The 25,771-nt window shown below is 39.9% G+C and overlaps 1 protein-coding gene and 1 long non-coding RNA gene across 2 annotated transcripts in view; one reads left to right on the top strand and one right to left on the bottom strand.

The window, feature by feature from the left end:
- Nucleotides 1–25,771, bottom strand: part of LOC133419759 (uncharacterized) — a 113,954-nt gene that overhangs the window by 25,778 nt on the left and 62,405 nt on the right. The gene's annotated exons all lie outside the window — the stretch shown is intronic.
- LOC133419896 (uncharacterized) lies at nt 16,018–16,648 on the top strand. The gene is made up of 3 exons (XR_009770563.1): nt 16,018–16,199; nt 16,298–16,416; nt 16,541–16,648. It is a non-coding gene; the product is annotated as an uncharacterized LOC133419896 (long non-coding RNA).

Genomic DNA, 25,771 nt, shown 5'->3' with positions numbered 1-25,771 from the left:
TATATATTGACTCAACTTTGACTGACATCATCATTAACGCCATCTTGGACATCATATTTGCTGCTGCTGCAAAATATGAGCCAGTCAGCTCCAATCTAGCCACAGAAACCAGAGAAATAAAATCAGTATCACGTTATAACATGAAACGTTTATTGTTATAACAATAAACGTTTCACGTTTATGTACTATTAATCACGTGATAGTGTGTTGTGGCTGGAGTCGGGCCGGGCTGAGTCTCATGTGTTCCGGTTGTGAACTGGCATCACCCCGACCCAAAACATGGATAAAGTTACTCCACTGTTGAGCTTTCTACGAAATCGCGGTGTACCAGAAGAGTTCCTCTCACGCATGGAACAAGAACATGTAAGTGTATAAAACTTCTTGTGAAAACTTTATTTCACTGCTGTCAAGGCTCAGTCATGCAGCTAGTATAACCTAGTTAACTTAGTCAGCCAGCCAGGGTTACCGGGAAACACCGGTACTATGCACAGTTTTGCATCCCTGCCCCGAATTACCATGTGATTTCTATCAAACTTTGATTTTAAAGTGTCATTACTGAGTGTTAAGGGGTTGAGTTAACGCGCGATGACGCAATTCTAGCAGGGATGCAAAACTCGGCATAACACCGGTGCAGTTACAACAATTACCAGGAGAAAGAGATGCTGGTTCTTCAGGTCCTCTGTATGAACCGAACTGAACCTACATTCAACCAGAATGACCCTATTTATACAAGAAACCACATTTACTAACATTACAACAAAATCAAGTTATTGGGCTACTTATAAACTGTTTATCCCATAGCCTACATACACTCCAACATCTGCCAAGTAATGTCAACTATTTAGCACTTTTAAAACAGTATTACAAAGTGCACCGATTTAAGCTTCAGACCCCAGTATAGTTGTTAAAGGTAGCAGTGTGTGTGTGTGTGTGTGTGTGTGTGTGTGTGTGTGTGTGTGTGTGTGTGTGTGTGTGTGTGTGTGTGTGTGTGTGTGTGTGTGTGTGTGTGTGTGTGTGTGTGTGTGTGTGTCCATAAGAGAACATATCTGCATGTATCATATTGACTCATAACAGGAAGCATTACATTAATCTTTGTTCTTACTGGTATTTTCTTCTACAGGAAGAGCTGCAGCAAGGATGGACGTCCAATTCTTATGTACACCATCCCTCGTCTATTTGGAGGACAAGATCACCTGAAAGAGGTCTCTCGGGAAGCAGTGGGCTTGTAAACAAGAATGCCAACAAAGTTGTGATGAAACTGTATTCAGCTTGTGTTGCCTTATAATGGCAGAGAAATTCTTACACCCTTCCTGAGAACATACATACTTAAAGCCTTATAAATTTGTCTGGAAATTACAGACAAGCATTCTGACCTGCTGACTGAAATGAAGTGTACTGGTTGTGCGGGAGCGTGTCTACATGTTCCCACAGCTCTATGTTCCCACAGCCCTATATTCTATATATCCTATATTCATTTTTTAAAGACATCTGTTTCTGCACCGTCAATCACAGTGCAATAAACACCACTGGTAATGAAAAAGACACAAATTCCAGTTAAATTCAAAGAAATGATCAACTTTAAATAACAATGGATATTTGTTTGTTTACAAATATTTGCATTAAGTAGGAAAAAATAATAATTGGGTGACAACACATTTGTTGTCATATGCAACAACTTGCTGATAAACAGTTTGGCAGATGGAAAATGTATAAGACCAGTTTGCACGTCTTAATCTGTGCAGAAAAAGAGAATATCTAAATGGGTTTAACAAAATATTTTGCCTGCACTGCACATCTGCTCACTTAAAACTATCAAAAAGGGGCCGGGCTCCTGAGTCCCACGTGGCAGTAGAGTTCATTCAGTGCTGTGTCCTGCTCATCATGAGAAGAGGTTCTTCCTGCCCAAACTCTGAGACTGTTGTGTTGTTTGTATCCCTTTATTTTTGTTTTCATGATATAAAACAGACATTTTTTCACTGTTGATACCAAAAACATTTGTCAACCTTCATGTTTCCAATGTGGATTTGTTTTAAATCGTATTTGGATGACAATAATCAGTGAAACTACTAACACTCACTTACTGACAGATTTCTGTCAAATGCCAAAATATGAAAAATGTCAAAATCATTTAAGAATAAATAAAACATGTTATAGATCAAGTACATTTGTCATGCACTTGTCATTATTTTCGTTCATATAGAACGAGAGAGGTCTTAATTTGATATGGTTTCTATGAATAAACATAAGAGAAAAATGAAATTTTATGAAAGACCAAAAATGACAGTGAACATTCACTTTGAAAGCTGCAACTATTCATTTATTTTCATTTAGGCATTGTAGCAACATGCATCTTATATCATATATAATATCACAAAATGACGTGTCTAAAACCATAGACTTAACCATGTTGATTCATTCTGCCATCCTAAGTACCGTGCACAGTTCCCCAACTGTGATATTTTCATCAAATACAGCTTCCTCCTGATAGTTTAATATGTCATGACTAAATGTCTCAAATTTTCCAAATTTCTTTTTTCCGTGTGGGAAAAAAGGTCTTTAGCATACTGTAACATGTCAGCTTTTATTGGTTCTTTGGGTACATCAATGGCCCTTGTTCCGCCTCTTTTACATTTCCTCACTTGTTTACCTTCATGAATCCACCCTAACTCAACTTTTCTGGTCTTTCTTTTCAGCCGATCTGTAGTTTTTTCGATAACGTATTTTCTGCTTTGGAGAAGAAGTCTCCTCCTGATCAGATTTCTTATCATCATTCCCATCAATGCCCATCTTTTTCTTTAGTTTTTCAAGCAGTGAATGTTATTTTGGTTCTCTTGCACTTGCACCTTGATTTTCCATACAGAAGCGTCTTCCTGATATCTGATCTCCATATGTTGGGATGTTCCAGCCCGAGTGTCATCATCCATACAGTCAATGACTGTGGCATCAATCTGTCAAGACAGACAGAATTATTACAACTCAAGGACAAGACAACATCCTCCCACCACAGTTCCCACAGTTTTATCAATTAATTTGCTAAACTTTTCCATAATATTTGATGCAATTTCCATGACATTAATAGTAGTTTAAAATAAGCAGAACAATATATAGATCATAGGGCGCAATAATGAGGCTCTTACTCCACGAGGAGGAGACGAGGAGAGGAAGAGAAGGAGTGATGGGGAGAGGAGGAGGAGGAGGAGGAGGAAGAGAAGGAGTGATGGGGAGAGGAGGAGGAGGAGGAGGAAGAGAAGAAGAGAAGGAGTGATGGGGAGAAGGAGAGGAAGAGAAGGAGTGATGGGGAGAGGAGGAGGAGGAGGAGGAGCAAGAGAGTACAAGGAGAGGAGGAGAAAATGAGGGGACACCGTGGGAACCCTGCCATGTGCATGCTCACACACACACACACACACACACACACACACACACACACACACACACACACACACACACACACACACACACTGCTACCTTTAACAACTATACTGGGGTCTGAAGCTTAAATCGGTGCACTTTGTAATACTGTTTTAAAAGTGCTAAATAGTTGACATTACTTGGCAGATGTTGGAGTGTATGTAGGCTATGGGATAAACAGTTTATAAGTAGCCCAATAACTTGATTTTGTTGTAATGTTAGTAAATGTGGTTTCTTGTATAAATAGGGTCATTCTGGTTGAATGTAGGTTCAGTTCGGTTCATACAGAGGACCTGAAGAACCAGCATCTCTTTCTCCTGGTAATTGTTGTAACTGCACCGGTGTTATGCCGAGTTTTGCATCCCTGCTAGAATTGCGTCATCGCGCGTTAACTCAACCCCTTAACACTCAGTAATGACACTTTAAAATCAAAGTTTGATAGAAATCACATGGTAATTCGGGGCAGGGATGCAAAACTGTGCATAGTACCGGTGTTTCCCGGTAACCCTGGCTGGCTGACTAAGTTAACTAGGTTATACTACCTGCATGACTGAGCCTTGACAGCAGTGAAATAAAGTTTTCACAAGAAGTTTTATACACTTACATGTTCTTGTTCCATGCGTGAGAGGAACTCTTCTGGTACACCGCGATTTCGTAGAAAGCTCAACAGTGGAGTAACTTTATCCATGTTTTGGGTCGTGGTGATGCCAGTTCACAACCGGAACACATGAGACTCAGCCCGGCCCGACTCCAGCCACAACACACTATCACGTGATTAATAGTACATAAACGTGAAACGTTTATTGTTATAACAATAAACGTTTCATGTTATAACGTGATACTGATTTTATTTCTCTGGTTTCTGTGGCTAGATTGGAGCTGACTGGCTCATATTTTGCAGCAGCAGCAAATATGATGTCCAAGATGGCGTTAATGATGATGTCAGTCAAAGTTGAGTCAATATATATCAAAGTTGATTCAATATATATCAAAGTTGATTCAATATATATCAAAGTTGATTCAATATATATCAAAGTTGATTCAATATATATCAAAGTTGATTCAATATATTCAAGGTTCATTCAATATATTCGGGGTTTCATTCAATATATTCAAGGTTCATTCAATATATTCAAGGTTCATTCAATATATTCGGGGTTTCATTCAATATATTCAAGGTTCATTCAATATATTCGGGGTTTCATTCAATATATTCAAGGTTCATTCAATATATTCGGGGTTTCATTCAATATATTCGGGGTTTCATTCAATATATTCAAGGTTCATTCAATATATTCGGGGTTTCATTCAATATATTCAAGGTTCATTCAATATATTCGGGGTTTCATTCAATATATTCAAGGTTCATTCAATATATTCAAGGTTCATTCAATATATTCGGGGTTTCATTCAATATATTCAAGGTTCATTCAATATATTCAAGGTTCATTCAATATATTCGGGGTTTCATTCAATATATTCAATGTTCATTCAATATATTCGGAGTTTCATTCAATATATTCAAATATTAATTTCCTGAACGGCATGCCATATATATATATATATATATATATATATATATATATATATATATATATATATATATATATATATATATATATATATATATATATATATATATATATATATATATATTTTGCAGTCCCTTTGACATCCACCTATTATCGTTATACTTTAGTTTTCTACTACCAGTATATTGTTTAATTGGACAGTTTTTATCATATAGCGATTTAAATGTTCTTAAAAATTCATCATATGCTTTATCAATATCAAAAGTCTTCTATGTTGTGGTTTGTTGTTCTGCTTGTTTCTCCCATAGTTGCTGTTATAAACTATAAAGACAGGAAGGTGATCACTGATGTCATTTATTAATATTCATCCCACTGTATTATTGTCTATGTAATTTGTAAATATATTATCAATTAATGTAGCACTGTGGGACGTGATCCGGCCTGGTCTGGTGATTTTGGGATATAGACTAATACTATATAATGTATTAATAAATTCCTTGGTCATTCTATGATTATTCGGATTTAGAAGATCAATATTGAAATCGCCACAGATAAACATGACTTTATGTCTTGTTTTTGTTAAATGTTCCTCTATCCAGTCTTTAAATGTGTCATTTTTCTTTTTTTCCATACATATTTCTATTGTAAGTACATTATCTACCACAGTTGACATTTCTTCTACCACCTTATAATTATAATTTATGTCCATGTACAGAGCTACACCACGGCCATTTTTGTTATTTCTGTTCATACAGTTCAGTTCATATCCTTCAAGCTCAAAATCCATGTCCCTTGTACTGTTGATCCATGTTTCCGATATCGCAATTATGTTGAAAGGCTGTTTGAACTGGGTTAAGTAATCCTTGATGTTATGGAAGTTGGCATACAAACTTCTGCTGTTGAAGTGGATTATGGACATTTTGCTTTCAGTTTTTAAAGTGCAATTGTACTGATCGTCCGTATAATAATTGCAGTCATTGTTAATGTTTAAGAAGAAATTGTTTTGTGGATCAATGTCTTTTTCAATGTCCTGCGGCTTATGTTCCGTGTGATGATATGTATATAATTTCAGGTGATCAAGTGTGGGTGGATTGCATTCATTACATCTCGCTTTGATTACTGCAATTGCCTCTACCTTGGCCTCCCCCAGTCTTTATTAACACGCCTGCAGTTTGTCCAAAATGCTGCAGCAAGACTGCTGACTGGTACAAGGAACCGTGGACATATCACCCCTGTTTTGGCTTCCCCGCATTGGCTCCCCATATATTTTAGACTTAAGTTGAATGTTTTACTCATGGATTTTAAGGCTCTAAAAGGGCAGCCACCTGCTTATATCACTGATCTTCTTCAGTTCCAGTCAGCCACCAGTCCCTGAGGTCCTCTCTAGTCAAAGAAAACTACCTGTGCCGCGTTCACGGCTGAAGCTGAAAGGTGATAGGGCCATTGCTGTGGAACCAGTTACCCTCAGACATCCAATGTGCCCCCACTATCTCCACCTTTAAGATTAAAAACTCACCTCTTTTCACAAACTTCCCCAGTCCCCTAATCCTGTCATTTCTTGCATCTGTGTTTTTAGGTCAAATTTGTGATTTATCTGTTGTCACTGAATCTTCTCTCTTTCTTTTTTTTTAATTATTATTATTATCATGTACATCACTTTGGTCAGTAATATCTCTGTTTTAAATGTGCTTTATAAATAAATTTTACTTATTTACTAACTCTCAGCACTTTCCTCATTTTCTGTTTCCAAGATTAAAACATTAAATTATTTGAACAACAGAGTTTTACTGCAGAAACAGGAAGTTGAAAAAATCTTGAACAAGCAGAAAGAGACTGGGCCTCTACGTGAGTCTGGTTCCTGCAAATGTGAAGAAGCTCAGAGGTGAAACTGTCCTGCAGAGACACGTGTCCTCCTCCTTCACAGCCTCATCACACAACAGTTACACAAGCAGCAAACCACTTCCTCCAGGAACCACGCTTTATTTTGAAAGGCTCCACAGGAAACAGCAGTCTGACTTTAATGCTGGAGACGACTGCTTCATTCCAGGAAATAAAAACACCAACGTTTGATCGTTGAAGAAAACTAATCATCGGATGATCATCACGGTGTTTCTGATCAATAATAAAACCAATAAAAATGTTGTCGTTAACAATCATGTAGATTTGTCTTCAGACACAAGGATGATCAAAGTTTGCAGGTAAATCAGAAGTGAGAATAAGTTCCTACCTTCACCTGGTCGAGTCAAAAGACAAAGTTCAGGAGTGAAATAAACTTTTAAGTATTGATCCGGTTATCAGCAGTTGTTCTCCGTCCTCGGATCACCGTGTTTAACGCCTGTTCTTCCAGATGTGTTTTGTCAGATATTCTTTTATTTTGACCGAGAGTTCGGTTGCGTCCACACCCAGCCGCCTTGTGAGCTTTTCCTGGTTCAGTGCGATCAGGAGTGACGGTTACGGGTGGAGTGAAAACTTGTTTAACAGGAGGAGGGAGAAAAGAGTGCAAGAGGAAGGACGTGAGGAAAACAGGTTTAATCACTGAGATGGAATCTGACTCGAACACTGTGGCCTAAACTTTTGATCCTGATTTTAGCTCAAGGTGTGGTGGGTGTGAAACAAAAAGCAGGAAATTTCTGAGATGTAAGATGTAATCAGTGAAAATCCAGCGTAACCTGAGCTTTACTGGCATGTTCACACAAGAATGCACATGCGTGTGTTGAGCGTCTGTACGTTTACCACCTGTGGGGACACAAGGCACATCAGCAGAGTCTCAACCACGGCCTCCTCTTGGACCGTCTTCTGTCCTGCCTCCATGTCTAACGAGACCCTTTATACTAAAACTACGTTTCCCATGAACCGATGAACTCGGCAACACACCTTTAGAGAAATGCTTTAAGTCATTAAATCATGTTATATCTGTATTTGATGTATCTATGTTTGTTTGTGAGAATATTAAAATAATAATTGATCAAAGGTATGGTTTACCCTGCTGATGATGTAACATTACCTGGGGAAGTAATACAAAAAATAAATGTATAAACTGCAAAAAAAACAGTCAAAGTGAAGTGAAAGGCTGACATCGTGATATATCCAAGAAGGAGAAAAGGAGAAATTTTGAAAATAAATTGAAAGTGATCTCATCTGGAAGTTCAAACGGGCCTAAAAGGGCCTCCAAACGGCCCAGAAAGGTGTTGAAGCATCTAATTGTCCCGCAGACATTTTCACTATGAAGTCTTCTGAACTTCAGTGTTTCTAAGACTGGATAGGTGAAGAAATGAAATAAATTTACCCTAATGGCACATACAGTGTTTAATCCAGTCAAATAGTACATGTAGCATACAAAATTACTTTAAAGTAGTGTTGGCTATTCAATGACTTACATGCAAGTAAATTAGTCTCAAGGCCTCACCAGGGCAAAAGTACATTACCTAGACATTTTAAGTTGTTGTGTAATCGTAATTTTGTCATATAGTCCAATCCAATCAATGTCATAAATGTAATGAAAAAAACAAAACAAAACTTCTATCCTGAAACCTGGAGAGATTCACCTGCCCTCAGACAACATTGTGGAAAACCATAGATGAATGGAGAATACAAAAACAAAATAATTCAGTACAGTAACAACGTATTTGTACTGAATTAAACCTTGGACGCCCTTAGTTCAGCCCATTTGTGTTTATTTCTTATGCTACATCTAATAGCTTTCTCAGCCACCGTTGCTAGGCAACGAGTTCTACCAGCTGATTCCGAACCGTTAGGTTTTATGAACCAGTAACGTTTAGGAATTCAACATAAAATCCAAACTCTACCGAAATAATCACCGTAACAAAATCTAATATGTATCTACCGTATCTTAACTTATTTATTTATCTATTAACTATACGCCAGCAGTCCGGGCTCTTTAAACGAGTTCATAGCTCTCTCTCAAGCCTTACGCTTGCTCACATTGTTAGGCAACGAATGTTACCAGCCACTAGCCTATTTTTGGACCGTCAGCTTTCCGTTTATTAACAATACGACATAAAATCTTACCATAAACTCACACATTAAACATTCACCCATCAATTACACAATTATAACTCTCCTTTCATACCTGCAAAGAGAAAAAAATATATTTAGTGTCCCTTTTGCAGACCAAAAAAAAGTCACCACCGGTTGCCGGTTTTACTTGTTATGATGCGTGCAAAAAAAAGTGTGCAACACTGTTTCCATTGAGTAACATTATTCTACTCAAACTTTGTTGTGTCCACATCGTCCAGATCTGCGTTTCAATTCATTCACAATACTACACGGTCAAAAAAATGTTTGCTTCCTACTCAGCAACAACTGAGTTCATTCATCACCTTAATTATAGCCTTTCACCTCCACAAAAATGGAGAGTGACACGACTCAACCAAGTGGTAGGAGGCTAAACCAAAATAAAACATATCCAAACATAAATCATTCAAACCCAAAACAAATGGCCCCTAATAGTTTCTGACAAAAGAAAACATTTTTTTTTTAGTTTTACAAAAAAAGTCATTATTTTGAAAATTCTACCAATTGATATCTTCGTTACTGGTCTTTCAATTATGCTGCTTTTGGTCTGAAGAAGAACAGAACGAACCAGTCCTTTCCTATCTCCAGGTGAGAAACTTCTTTTTTCTTTATTCCACTTTTGTCTCTCCTGTAGCAATGGTAAATATACAGCTAAATACTGAGTCTGTCTCCATCCCCTTTTTATGTACAGATCCTTTTTTTCAAGGAGTCCAGGCGGTTTTCCTCTCATCAAGTGAAGGGGACTTGGTGTTAATGGTTCAAGGTCATTTGGATCATCAGACAACTTTGTAATAGGACAATCATTTAGCATGTCCTCTGCTTCACATAACAGTGTGAAATCCTTCAACATCCAAACACTGCTGATGAAGAACAGTGTTCACAACTTTAACTTATAATACTTGATGACAAGTGCAACAATATCGTTGTGAAATCACAAATGTCATTTTTTTGAATGACACAATAGAATGTATTGAAAATAATAATTTAATGTCAACAATGAAACCAGGTATATGTATTTGCAGGCGCCCGGGAGCAGTAAGGGTTAAGGGCCTTGCTCAGGGGCCCAAGGTGGTTGAGCTCGGTTGGAATCCAGGGGCTTGAACCTGGGTCCTCCAGACTCCAGCCCCCATCCCCCCTCTGGAACCACTGGGCTACATATTTACCCCCAGATTGTCTTTGATGTGATGCTCCCAGAGGTAAGATGGTCAATAGAGCTTCCTTGGGAAATGGAAGGAAATTATTAGGTGGTCACTATTTTATTCCCTTGGAAAACATAAAACCAAAACAGTGCACACTTTAGAGTATGATTGGATCATTTAACTGTTTTTCAGATATTGATCAAAGTCCTGGAAGGAGAGGGCAGGACCAGACTGAAGGCTGAGATCATGATGGCCAGTGGGAGTCTGACGCTGACCCCACAGTTATTGTTCATTGTTTTTTTATTGTTTTATGTTCAGTTTCATTTATTCCTCCTCATTGTTGTTCATGCTTTTCCCTTGTTTTTGATCTTTTTTCTTTTTATGTTTGTTTTTCTATTCTATATTTGGAGAATTAAGTTATTACTATTGCCAGCATGATAGTGTTATGTTGTGTTTAACTGGATTCCAGAAATAACATAGGATTAATAGAAAACGGACAATAGGAAAATATAATTATTGCATGAATTTCATAGTTAAACGTGATAATGAACACATCTCCAGACCAAGAAACTGTATGTGCTGTTGCAGTAACACATGTCTGGGGACGGTGTGTTGCTTATGATGCCCCTCATCCCTGAAGATCCCTGGTGGGTTAGGAGACCAGGATTCTACCAGAAAACCAAAATAAAAAGTTAAAAAACGTGTGTATATATATACACATATTTATATATATTTATATATATATATATATATATATATATATATATATATATATATATATATATATATATATATATATATATATATATATATATATATTCATTATTACATTATATTAATATATTATTAATATAATATATACATATTATATGAATGCATTGTTTTTTATTTTTTTGCATCTTTAGTAAGTACATTTATATCATACATATACATGTATATATATATATATATATATATATATATATATATATATATATATATATATATATATATATATATATACATATATACATATATATAATGGGTGTGTTTTATAATTTTCGTTTTATGGCCGCTTGTAAACTACCTCCGTTATATTTCCTTGTCGGCCATCTTGCCTGCAGGTCCCTCTCGCTCAATGAGGCGTCTACGTTTATATGTCTATGGAGGTGAGGGTCCATTCTGTCATCTGGTGGTGATATGTAGTAACTGCACAAAGTGTAATCTTAGAAGAATTACATCAAAAAATTAATTCCTGTTACTTCTTTCAAAATAAAATCAAAAACAAGATCACGACGTTAACGAGTCTCTTTCTAGAGGAATTAGAGCAAAAACAATCTTCATCTTTCCTCGGACATTAATTAATGCAATTGCAGTCTGTAATAAATGAATACTTCTGTAATTAAAGTTAATTACACCCGCTAATGTGGTTAAATGGAACAAACGTGTAGTTTCTAGTGTCACCACAAGAGGGCTCTGTTCTCATCATCACACCAGTCATCAAACTGTCTGTAGAAAAATAAACAAAAACTAAAAAATAGTTTGTTTTGTTTTATTTAATCTGATTTGTAATGTTATTATTACTACTGCCTCAGTTTGAACAAGGTTGCAGGAAATATAACTGAATAACAGTCTGCTGTAAAGGGCAGTTTGTATTATGGTTACTTTGCTATTTTATTATGTTATTTTACTTCTGTTATTATTATTACTCAGTCCACTTATAAGCTGCACCAAGACCAGAATCTGCTTTTCGTTTATCCTGTAAATGGGTGGAATGACAGTAAAGAAGTCTGAGTCTGAGTTTTGCTTGAAAAACTAACTAACAATGTTTTAATGGCTGAACACCACATGAAAAGAAAAAATTAAAATCACAAGAAAAGTTACAAGTTGGTTTGATCTATTAAACGGCATCAATGTAAGAAGATAATCGGGAGATATAAAATGTTAAACACTCACCGAAGGAGGATGTTCCAGATGTGCCGCCTTCCTTGGCTGCCTGAGACCGAAGCAACGCCGGTCAGTATCATGTGACCGACGGACCATGATTTGATTGGCTGGATGCCAGTTTGACGTCATCCTGGTTGACTAGTTATCCTAGTGAACAGTAACCTCTGAATTCGGCCTGTTTAACTTGGACAAACTGAATTATTTTACTTTGAATTTCTTATCTTCGACTCTTGAAATTTAAAACACTGAAAAAATAGTGGTGAAAATAAAGTGTTGAAAAATTGAGGAGTTTAATTCAGTTACAAAAAAAATTGTATCAATTAATTTGCTGCATAAAATCTTGCTGGGTGAAATTCAAAGACTTGTAAAGTTCAAAATCTAATGGAACAGATTTACTTCCATAGGATCGGTGTTTGTACTGATATCTGTTTTCCACTTTGAAACTAAACTGGATTATTAGCTGAAAAACCACCTCCTGGAAGTGTAAAAAGGTTTATTGGATATTCTGGAGGTTTTTAAATTAGTGCCGTCTCCAGTACAGGATTTCTGTTTGGATATCTGGGTTTTCTCCCGAATCTCAAGATAACAGAAACGCGCCTGACTGGCATCCTGCAGTTGTGGTCAGCAGCGCTCGAAAAGAGGTGAAAACACAAAAGTGGTTTCAGAAATCTCTACTTAAAGATAACTGCATAAAGAGACGTATTATTTTGTTATTTAAGCTTTAAAATTGTACGATTATGATCTGTTAACTGCAGGTCTGGATCTGGACCCTAGTGGTCAACAGAGGAATTGCAGGTCTGGATCTGGGTGTTTCCAACATTTATTTGGTCATAAATATGTTCCAGTCAAGTTGTACAGAGGCTGACACCAGGACTTGTTCCCCTTTTGCATTTATGGACAGTAGTTGGCATCGATGTTGATGGTTGATTTGTACGGACAAGATGGCAGCAACCAGAATGACATTTATCTAAGCGGCTTAAAGACGAACCGACACTCATGTGATTACATCATAAACACTTTAATATTGATCAGTAATCCACAAAACCACCTCCTTGAGCTGCAGTCTGCACTCTAGATGCTGAAACAGCTTCTTATGGAGGAAAACAGCTGATTATATTTGGTAACTACAGATATATAGATTTGGTAGAAATGTGATCCAGTGGACGATGGACCATAAAATCTGTGGTTGCAATAAACACATCTTATTTCCAAACAGTTTTCTTGACTCACTGAATCATTAGGTGAGAAAATAAGAGCTGAAAACAACGTTACAGATGATCATGGAGGGATTTTCCAGTTCTTGTTCTACAGTGAACAATAGAAGCACATTATTGTTGTTGATTTCTCCTTCAAGTTTCTCCTGAACATGAAGAAGCAGTTCTAGATAATGGATGGATCATCTTATTCATCTTGGTGAGAGCTCACATATAAACAAACACTTTACCATGACAGAGACCTGACAGTCCAGTAGTGATGTCATGGCTGGAACAGGAAGTGGTGAGGATGAAGACCAAGATGAACCCTGGCTGCACAGCAACCTTGTGCTCAGATCTGTCAGCAGGTTGTAACTTCATCTTGGCTGATTGCAGCTCAGTGATTCCTCTCTGACATCACAGTTGGTCACATGTGCAGCAAACTACCTGCAGCTGACATGAAGTGAATGATCTCCGCTGAACTGAGCTGCAGATAAACAACATGCTGCTGTTCACTGTGAAGCTCTGACTGGAAACAGACAAAAGAACAACATGTGGATACTGGAATAACGGCAACTTCCACCTTTAAAGGACTGGAAGTAGAAGATGTTTCCAAGGAATCATTCAGAACAGTTTCACCAACGTGTGATTCAGGTGTTCTGATGGAAACAGAGACAGACATGTACAGACTCAACTATCTGTCCAACAGAGACAGTTTCTCTGACAGGAGGAGACTCTTGAGACTGAACTCAACACAGAGACACTGAAGAACCAAACCCGAACCTGAACCCAAACCCAAACCCAGGATAGAGAGGTTCAGTGAATGTGGTGTTGAAGGTGTGGAGGAGGATCAGTCTGTCAGAGGAGATGCTGTAGAAGGACAGAGTTCCAGCAGGAACGTCCACATACACAGCTACTCTGTCAGAGACTGAGGAAGAGGAGGAGGAAGATGTTTCTCTGTTATTGTGATAGACAGAGTACCGACCATCACCAGAACAGTCCAGACTCCAGGAATGATGGTTCCTTCCAAACCAACGGTCATAACAGTCTCCCTTCCTACTGATTCTTCTGTAACTCACTGATACAGAAATTCCTCTTCTCCTCTGGACCTCCCAGTAACAGCGACCCGTCAGAACTTCTCTACACAGCAGCTGAGGACAGGAATCAAACCTGTCTGGATGATCAGGATATGACTGATTCTCCTTCACATACATCATCTTCCTGTTTTTGTCAGACAGTTTGATTTTGTTGTGGATTGTGTTTGTGTCGATGGTGAGTTGACAGGAATCTGATGGAGAGAACAAACAACCCAGCATCAGTTATTATTGATCTGTCATTGATCATTGATGAACTCACGAATGAGTGACACAGCACGAAAAGATGAGTTTATGGGAATATGCTGACATAGCATTTAACCGGTAATGTTTGTGTTTGCTGGGTGTATGTGGATGTTATTGGGAATTTACTGGTGAAAGAAGTTTACTGTGAAATACGGCCATTTCTGAGCTGTAATCGGGAGTTTACTGATCCAACTTTGTTGCCACGGGTAGAGGAACAGCAGGGGACCTTTAAGGCCTTTGTTTAAAAAGGAGCCATCAAACAAGAGCCATCAAATGGCCATCAACACTTCTGTGAGTTACCATTCAAACTCCCCCAACCTGTCTATGCCCAATTGGCCCACGTGAATAGCAAATGGAGATAGGGCCTTTATGTTATTGCGGGGGCGTGGCTAAGAATTGATTCAGCAATGTCATTGGTTTCTGTCTCACAGCGTTGAGAGTTGCAGGGGTCTTTAAAGTTTTTCCTAGTTAGTTTGTTTTGCTCCCGCCCGGTAGAACTTTTTTTGCTTTTGAGGAGATACTGCTGCGTTGTTGTAAAACATGTCGCATAAACGGTCCTTGGGCTTTTATCCAAATCAGAGCGCACACTACAAGACATGGACGGCAGATTTGAACTACTGGACGAGGAAGTGAAGAACTTAAGCTCTGATCGTGTTGAAACTTTCAGCTCCGATTCCACACCCGCAAAACGGATTAAAAGAGCAAAGAACACACGTGTTGCTGTAAGTAAGTTTGCTTATGACTATAAGGACTGTGCACAATTCCTTTTACATTTAACTGCATGTCCACAGGAGGCAATAATGCTTAGATACTTTTAGAATCACACTAACTTTGTATTATTAATCTATACAGGAGGCTGTAAGACGTTTACACAATTCTGTAAACAACGCTATGAAGCTGGATCCAAAACAAAGGTAAATATATGTTTTTTGTTTGTAATCACTGTAATTTACCACAGCAAAATAAAAAATAAATGAATAAACGGCATTAGGAAAGAAATTGTTGAAAAGCCAAACTGATTTTGTAGTGATGGGTCGGTCCATAGACATATATAAACTTTATATATGTCTATGGACTTTATTAAAGGCTAGATGACTCGTCCGCGCTGCTGCCAATGCAGAGCGACGTCGTCACACGGCGGCCATCTTGCCACAGGAGAGCTCGCTCACTCTAACATTGTGTTTAATGGTGCCTGTACTGCTTAAACAACCTTAACTTGCTCAATTCTCAACAGATTTTCAAACAGTTTGTTTTTTTATCAACGTCAGAGATGTAGTTATGATACTGCATACTTGTGAATAATTATAAACATTGAAAAACGTACTTTTATATGAAAATAACCAGAAACAGATAGCTATGACATGGTATTTATATTAAATCAATATTTCTATAGTATTCTTAGTAACGTGTCATGTGTGCTCAGTGTAGTCACCTGTGATCTAGATCTATTTTCTCCACACAAAAATAAATAAAAGGTTGCTTTGGGGTTTGAGTTTGTTTTTAATCAACTAATGGCTCCTCTCTTTCCCAACAGTATCAATTCTCCACATAACCTTGCAGTTACGACATACATGTTGGAGCAGGTCGGCATTGCTTTTCCTGACACAGACAGCGACGTGATAACAGGTAAAAAGAAAGGCACATCCATCCTTGTTCTTTTAGAATTGCTTTGAATAGATATTGAAACAAATTAAATTCTAATTGTATTTTTGCTTGCGCTTTAGCTGCTTGCAAGACTTATTTTGAGTCTTTGAAAAGGAGCCATCGTCTCGATCAGCCAGAAAATGCTCCCCAGAAAAAGAAATTAAACAATGCAATGAAGACTAGACAACGGAAAACAAGGGTAAGTTACAGCAATATTTGGGTTAGTGAGTTACAGTATATGGAACTGAGATGTTTTTAATTTAGTGTTAATTGAATATTGGTAAAAATTATACACATTTTAATTGCTACTCTATATTTTGCAGTTGCTGGCCTCCAGGGCTAGATGTGTACAGACTCCCGCTGAAATGGCTGTGTGGGCGCATGCAACCCTTGACCTGATGTCAGAAGAAGAAGATGGCGTCGTAGATGGACGGGCGGTGTGGATAGTTTCACCTCCACCCCAAAGAGACGAGGAGCTTTTTGATTTGTGCCAGGTGCTTCAGCAGAGGAAAGACAAGCAGAGTGCAGGGAGACAATGGCTCGTTTTTAGCTCTGTTAAACTTTTAAGTTGACCCGTTTGGTAGAGGAGCAGGGGCCATTCAGATCAAACTGTAAAAAAAAAAAAAACTGCAAGAGAGAGAAGTGCTCACTGACTGGACTTAGTTTTGATCTATTTGTGGGAGATTTGCTTTTAAAAGTGCCTTTTTTGTTTTTTTCATGTGGACACACACTGAACTTTTTGGAATACTGTGTTTTAATTTTCTGCAATAAATACATTTACTTGTACTGAGGTGGTTGCTTATTTGATTTCTGAAATGTGCATGTATTTGTAGCCTGGTAAACTGCAGGTAGCTTGCAGTAATCCTCTCGGGTGCAATTTTCTTTTGCACCAGTAGAGGCTGCTGTGCTTGGGGGGGGTTGGGGGGATGGGGCTTGGGGGGGGGGCTGGGGAGTGAGGGTTGGGGGGGTTGGGGGAGTGGGGCTTGGGGGAGGTTGGGGGGGTGGGGCTTGGGGGGGGGGGGGGGGTTGGAGGGGTGGGGCTTGGGGGAGGTTGGGGGGTGAGGGTTGGGGGGGTGGGGGGTGGTTGGGGGGTGAGGCTTGGGTCGGTGAAGTTACCCCCCCCCCCACCCCCCTCAAGTCTGGAATGTCACACCTTTGTGTGACAATAGCCAGCATGGCACCCTGCTGAGCTGGCTACTCCAAACACAGCAGGAGGTTCCAGTACAATACGGGTGTTTCCGGACCGGGAACATTTTTCGTTTTCGGCTGGTTTACCTTACATAAATTCCCGTGCTAGCACCTGAAATACCGGGGGTATACACAGCCGTAAACCCTGTTTTTTTTTGCTGTGTGATGTGTCAGTGTGAAGATGGTTGAATGTGTGAATGAAATAAAAACACACTTACACTTCCTCAGACCTGGTGTCAACCATCGTTGTCCAGCAGGCTCCACCCTGAAAGGAGGAGGGGGGTCAGACCAGCACAGTCTCTCTCAGCAAATATGGACATTACATGGGTCTAACACACTGATGAAGGAACAGGCCAACACTTGGACAGATGCACTTGAATGCAGCAACTCTGAAGTCCTGTCCTGTGGTCATCATGTTGCAGCTCAGTTTGAACACATTCTTTTCATCTGATTTAATCTCTGCTGAATCAGCAGCAGGAGGAGACGATGTCATGGATGAGTGAAGGTGCAGCTGTTATTGTGCTGTGATGGGCCTGAAAACGGAAGTTACGGATGTAACTATGGTTCTGTGAATTCCTGGATGACTGCCAGTGGCAGTAAACAGAGTGGATATGTCTCCTCGCGCTCCGCGCAGGTCGAGATTTAATAACAATAAAGTCATGTGAGTGACGTGTAGGCTACCTGTGCGTCTATAAATACCGCCCGGTAGTCTACATCCGGCCTCCCAGAATCTTCTCGCAGGAAGTTCGGAGTGACCGGCGTGACTGGCAGTCATCCAGGAATTCACAGAACCATAGTTACATCCGTAACTTACGTTCTGTTTCATTCCTTCCTGACTGCCAGTGGCAGTAAACAGAGTGGATGACTCATACCAGCACCGTCACGAGGAACAACACCCACCTAGTGGTCAGCCGCAGAAGCCAACGGCAGAACGGCCGAAGCCAGCGTGGACCCAGAGGCCACGTTAAGGTGATAGAATCTGGAGAAGGTGCACGGCACCGTCCAGGATGCCGCTGCACAGATCTCCGACAATGGTACCCCTCTCATTGCCGCCCAGGAAGTGGCCACACCCCTGGTGGAATGACAGACAACGCCTGAAGGGGCAGGTCTACCTGCCACATCATAAGCCTGTTTGATTGCGTCAACAATCCAGTGGGAGAGTCGTTGCTTCGACAGGGCACGGCCCTTGTGCGCCCCCTTGTAGCAAACAAACAACTGCTCAGAGCGCCGAAAGCTGCAAAATGATGCAGTTGATGCAGGGGTCGGACAGGGCCTCCCTCAGGTGCCCCACCCCCAGACACTGGGGGCACAACTCATGGCCATCCTCTACCAACAGTAGAGTGCCACACGATGCACAAGCCATCATCGCTTCCTCCCAAAAATAAAAGGGTCAAGTTAGGTAATCTGGGCGAGAACTGAGACCCGATCAGAACATCTAACAGACTCCCCACACCACTGTTTTCAATCCAAACAATTGAGTGTGGAGCCAGGCAATCCAGGCGAGAACTGTGGCCGCCACAAAACGCGTCCGGAACCTCCGGCCTCACTTTTTTTTTTTTTTTAATATATATATTGTCACGAACCGGGCTGCACGGCCATGACAAAGAGGGAGACGCAACACACGGAAAGTCAATCAAAAATGGTTTTTATTAAATACCAAATAATAAAGCTAAAAGAAGAACCTTAATTAAGTATGGCGTGTGTAGTCAGTAGATCAGTGGTGTAAGTGAGTGCATGCGGGAAACAATGTGGGTGTATGTGTGTAAGGTGTAAAACTAAAGCAAAACCAAACCACAAACAAAATGCTGCCTCAGGGATGAGAGAGAGGGGAGAAGTGAGCAGCCAGAGCTTTTTAAAGGCTCATTGAGCACAGGTGCTGCCACTTCTCTGATGACCCTCAGCTCCTCCCACTGCTACCTGCAAGGGGGAAGACCAGCCACAAGGCAGGAAGGTAAAGCGGGTCGTCACAATATATATATATATATATATATATATATATATATATATATATATATATATATATATATATATATATATATACATATATATATTTTTTTTTTTTTTTTTTTTTTTTTTCTTAAAGCTTAAATAAAAAATACTTATCAAGCCAAGCTAGGAACCAACAGACGAGAGCAGTGGGCTGACCACTGCACGCGGCGGGGACATCTAGCATGTGGAGGAATCAGCTCAGCACAAACAATTCAAGACAGTTTGTGTGGCTGGTGAGCGAGCCAGCCCAAGACACGGGCGCTTGCCAGATAGACAAAGGAGAGGTAAGATGGCTTGACAACCACAGCCTTAGAGGGCAACAAAGTGCACTCCGACCAAGAGTCACAGGCAGGCTGTCAAACACCACCAAACCAGAGTTGAGCTTACCTCCCCGAACCTGCAAACAGAAAAAAACATAGATCCGAAACACGGATCTACGGAGCGATTAACCCGTGAAGTACGTCAGGTTATCGGCGAGAAGATTTAAGACGCCGGATGTAGACTACCGGGCGGTATTTATAGACGCACAGATAGCCTACACGTCACTCACGTGACTTTGTTGTTATTAAATCTCGACCTGCACGGAGCGCGAGGAGACATATCCACTCTGTTTACTGCCACTGGCAGTCAGGAGGGAATGAAACCGAACCACACTGCTGTGGTTTTGGGATGTTTACTGGGTCAAGAACGGCTCAGAGTTGTGAACTGCATCTATCAGCTCTGCTGCAGCACGAGATGATCTGCAGCAGCTCGATCTGCTCAAAGATCTCTGTTCAAAGCCAGAGAGCCACAAAGATTATGTCCACAACACCATGAAGAGTCCAGCACACTGATGTCCTTCTGTCTTCATACCTGAGAGTGTCCAGTCTCCAGCGGGGATCCTCCAGTCCAGCAGACAGAAGATTCCCTGCTGACTCTCCTGGATGGTTGTAGCTCAGGTCCAGCTCTCTCAGGTGGGAGGGGTTTGAGCTCAGAGCTGAGACCAGAGAATCACAGCCTTCCTCTGAGATCAGACAGCCTGACAGCCTGCAGACACACAACACAACACAACACAACACACATGCAGACTCTGAGAGAACTGCTCTGAGACTAAAGCTGACTCTGCCCTTGTGTTCACCTGATGATGGCACTGAAGGAATAGTCAGAGGATCAGCAGAAACACTGGAATTCACCCTGAATCCAACAAATGTTGCTGAGACGTTTCAGCCTGAATTAAACTTGTGAATGAACATCAACATACAAAGAGTCCCTCTGCCGACAGCATCTAGATGTGGAGAGAGACGTGTGAAGAGCATCATGTGACCTGAACATCTGACATCACACTCCATGACTGACGTGTCTGTCCTCAACACTTTAGTGAGTTTTACAACCAGATAAGTCAGCTGTGTTTAAAAATCACTTTAATGAGCTTCATTTGAGCTAAATAAACATTTGACTCTCTGACTCTTTTCTCAACCAAACAGCGTTCGTGTTTCCAGGGATGTCGTTTGGTCTGAAATGTTCTGAAGTCTTCAGAAAAAGTCTGCTGGTTTTTATTCAAGGTCAGATGATCAGAAATAGAGCAATGGCAGGATATTGATCAGTCCAGCACCTTGTGGACATCCAGACACAGACTGAGTCTAGGTCAGAAGAACAGACACTTCTGCTGCTGAGGTAGTCACCATTTGACAGTTAATGGTGCTCCAGTTTGACGATTTTATGGAAACTAAATCAATATTAAAGCTGCAAGCAGCGTTGGTCGGGCCCTGCACTCCTGTGCCACCACCCCCCATAAGCATATCAGAAATGACACCACCCACGACTTTCTATGTCAAACCATTCAAAAGTTATGGCAGAAAATAGGAACTATGAAATATTGACCAATCAGAAGAAGGGGCGGGGCTAATTTGCACCAATTTTGGTCAAGGACTCAAAACAATGTCCGATGACACCACCCACAAGTCTTATGTCAAACCATTCAAAAGTTATGCCAGAAAATAAGAACTATGAAATATTGACCAATCAGAAGAAGGGGCGGGGCTAATTTGCACCAATTTTGGTCAAGGACTCAAAACAATGTCCGATGACACCACCCACAAGTCTTATGTCAAACCATTCAAAAGTTATGCCAGAAAATAGGTACTATCAAATATTGACCAATCAGAAGAAGGGGCGGGGCTAATTCATTCCAATGAAGGTCAAGGACTCAATACCGAGTCTTATGACACCACCCACCACTCTCTATGTCAAACCATTCAAAAGTTATGGCAGAGAAAAGTTTTCTAGGGGGCGCTGTTGAGCCATCTTGCCACGCCCATTAATTCAAACCATGAAATATCAAATGTATTGATTTCCATCCACTCATCTTGCTTGGAGCATGGGTGCATACTAGCAGACATGACAATTCCTGGTGCCAACAGGTGGCGCTACAACCGATCCTGACTATTCCATCATAGATGTCTTCAGGCTCAGTCTAAAATCATGCACATACGTTTTCGACCACATAAAATAATGTATTGCTGAGTTACAGCCAATTGATGATTCATGCCAAGCCTTAAAAATGACCTCTAACTTCGCCGGATCACTACGGTCAAGCCCTCTGGTAAAAACATAAAAGCTTCGCAATTTAGCGGCCATGTGTCTAGATTGGCTCACAACTTGGTTTGCACAATCTGATAAAATCTCTAGGAGGAGTTTGTTAAAGTACGATGCCTGCGAATGACCAGAATTCATGAAAAATGACATTTTCTGTTAGAAATGCCGGACTTCCTGTGTAACTTAGAGCATTGGTCCAAGATACTTTTTTGTAGGGCTTTGTCTGATATAATAGACACATAAAGGTCATTGCTGCAGGTCAAACCATATTATGGGGCTCGTCGAAAAACATAAAATAGGTGGCGCTATGGAGCCCATTCTTGTCGACCCATGCCTGTCGCCCATAAAATACGTAATTTTTTGCGACTCTGGAAGCGTGTGCAAACTTTGGTGAGTTTTCGAGCATTTTAAGGCCTCCAAAAAGGCAATTCATTTCTGGCGAGAATAATAATAATAATAATTAAAGCTGCAACCAGCGTTGATGGGGCCCTCGCCCCCTTGTGCATGTTCAGGCTGCAGTGGAAGCTTGTATGACTTGCATGTAGATTCTTCAGGGCTGGACATTTAGCAGATGACACCAGTCACGACTCTCTATCAAAGTATTCAAATTATGGCAGAAAATAGGATCTATCAAATATCGACCAATCAGAAGAAGGGGCGGGGCTAATTCAGGCCAATGAAGGTGAAGGAGTCAAAACCAAGTCCGATAACACCACCCACAACTCTGTATGTCATACCATTCAAAAGTTATGGCAGAAAATAGGGACTATCAAATATTCACCAATCAGAAGAAGGGGCAGGGCTATTTCAGGCCAATGAAGGTCAAGTACTCAATACCGAATCCGATGACACCACCCACATGTCTTTATCACAACCCGTTCAAAAGTTACGGCAGAGAATAGGGACTATTAAATATTGACCAATAAGAAAAAGAGGCGGGGCTGTTGAGCCATTAGGTCACGCCCATTAATGCATCATGAAATATCAAATTTAACGCCAGGCCTGGCTTGCGTGCAAAATTTGGTGACTTTTGGGGAACTATCAAATATGGACCAATCAGATGAAGGGTGGGCGCACTTTTTGGCATCTCGCGTCGCCACGGTAACGCTTTTGAATGAGAAAAGTAATGCGCATCGTCGCAGGATTGAGACGCACATTTTGATGTATGTGTAACACACCTGGGTGTACGTTACGGTTCGGGCCGTATTAACGGCCGAAGAAATGGCATAAATTGCGCCAAAATTACACGATTAATTCAAAATGTTCAAAATGGCCGACTTCCTGTTGGGTTTCGGCCATGGCGCCAAGAGACTTTTCTTTAAATTGCAACATGATACAGGTGAGTACCGATTTTTGTGGCTATACGTCAAACTGTATTGTGGGGCTTGAGGCACAAAGTTTTCTATTATTAATGGAATTAATTCAAATACACGGATATGATACCTTAGAACATGATTTTACTGCTTTTTGGTATATATCTATTTTGTAGGCTGGTAGAGTCCTCCCCTAGGAAAAACAACACCAACCGCCGCTGGGTTTGTGTGCAGTTTCCCATTGAAACAATATCTCACATTACTGAGGTTAGATGAAAAACATTAATTAGATGAAGTTGGTAATTAAAGATTACAATATTTAGATATCACTCATCACACCAGTAAACAGGAGAAACCACAATCGTCAATTCTCGCCAAATTGAGTAAATTCCAATTGTCCCTGAACGCACCAGTGGATGAATGAAGCAGTGGATGAAGAAATAATCATCAATTTCCGAATTCCGACGGTGTATATTTTTATTTGCCCCTTTTGCTATAAAAAAGACAAAAAACAGTCAATGAAAAATGAACAATAGGAAGCCAAGAGGACTTATAATATTACAAAGTTCACTCTCACTCTCAAATAAATATATATATATATATATATATATATATATATATATATATATATATATATATATATATATATATATATATATAAATAAATAAATACAACAACACACCCCTCTCCCCTTCAAATAAATTCAAATGAACAATCAAACTTGTTTCTTTATACAATTAATTAATTTATACATTTATCAATATGCCATACCATATGTCTTTGTAAAAGAGCATAATACAAAGTCATTCACCATAAAAGTACGCATTTTTAATGTGTGACAGCATCCTGTTTCATAACTAAATCTCTGCCGTTTGTAACAAACCAAACAGTGTGCACTTAGGGCGCAAAGGAGCCTCTCCAAGATGGCGGGTGCATCGGTGCCTTATCAATGGCTTATCAAGCATAACAATGACGACTTTTTAATCCTGTCGAAAGGTATCTGAATAGTACATTTAATTGTCCTTACACAAAACCTCTGATTTTTTATTATTATTTTAATAGAAATCCAGAGTCACGTAAAATGGCAATTTCCTTTCAAGTTATGACCACGATACGTAACGCAGTCAATAAGGACCCTTATGACAATAATATGTGTTAATTTCATTGTGATTGGATGAAGGAAACAGCAATTACAGCACATAATTTGATTAATAATGTATACCTGACCAAAAGGTGGCGTTATGGAGTTCATCTAAGTTTGTCATATCCACTTGTTCACAATGGAAGCCTGATTAAATGTATTGATTTTGGGTCAATTTGGACCAAGTATTTGAAAGTTAAAACAACTTTTATATTCATGGCGAGACACCGAAAAATGACTACCTCTAACGGCGACGCCCTTTGGTAAAAAGTTACAGTTTTCTCTTTCAGTCATTGTTAATGTCTTACCTATTATGTGACCAGCTTTGAGATCCATCCGTTCATCTTGCTTGGAGCACAGATGCATACTACAAGACATGACAAATCCTGGTGCCAACAAGTGGCGCTACAACCGATCCTGAATATTCCACCATAGATGGGTTCAGGCTCAGACTACAATCATGCACATACGTTTTCGACCACATAAAATAATGTATTGCCCAGTTACAGCCAATTGATGTTTGACGGCGAGCTTTAAAAATTACCTCTAACTTCGCCGGATCACTACGGTCAAGCCCTCTTGTAAAAACTTAAAAGCTTCGCAATTTAGCGTCGGCCATGTGTCTAGATTGTACAAACCAAGTTGTGAGCCATGAAAAATTAAAATGACATGTTTTGTTCAAAATGCCGGACTTCCTGTGTAACTTAGAGCATGGGTCCAAGAGACTTTTTTGGTCTAAAGGTCATTGCTGCAGCTCAAACCATATTATGGGGCTTGTCGAAAAACATAAAATAGGTGGCGCTATAGAGCCCATTCTTGTCGACCCATGCCTGTCGCCCATAAAATATGTAATTTTTCGCGAAGCGTGTGCAAAATTTGATGAGTTTTCGAGCATTTTCAGGCCTCCAAAAAGGCAATTTATTTCCGGCGAGAATAATAATAAGAAGAATAAGAATAAGAATAATAAACATCACAGATACAATAGGGTCCTCGCACTTTCAGTGCTCGGGCCCTAATAATAAACATCACAGATACAATAGGGTCCTTGCACCTTCAGTGCTCGGGCCCTAATAAGAAGAATAATAAACATCACAGATACAATAAGGTCCTCGCACTTTCAGTGCTCGGGCCCTAATAATAAACATCACAGATACAATAGGGTCCTCGCACCTTCAGTGCTCGGGCCCTTATAATAAACATCACAGATACAATAGGGTCCTCGCACCTTCAGTGCTCGGGCCCTAATTAAATAGGAAACATTTCAAAGTCTGATATAAACGTCTTATTGAGAACTTTTTGTGATAAAGAAGATATCAGATTAGAGAAGGGAGCTTCAAGATGTTCACAT

Source organism: Cololabis saira, chromosome 19 (assembly GCF_033807715.1).
Source record: "Cololabis saira isolate AMF1-May2022 chromosome 19, fColSai1.1, whole genome shotgun sequence".
Lineage (NCBI taxonomy): Eukaryota > Metazoa > Chordata > Actinopteri > Beloniformes > Belonidae > Cololabis > Cololabis saira.
Note: the sequence above shows the minus strand (reverse complement) of the source record. Positions and strands in the feature narration are given on the sequence as shown.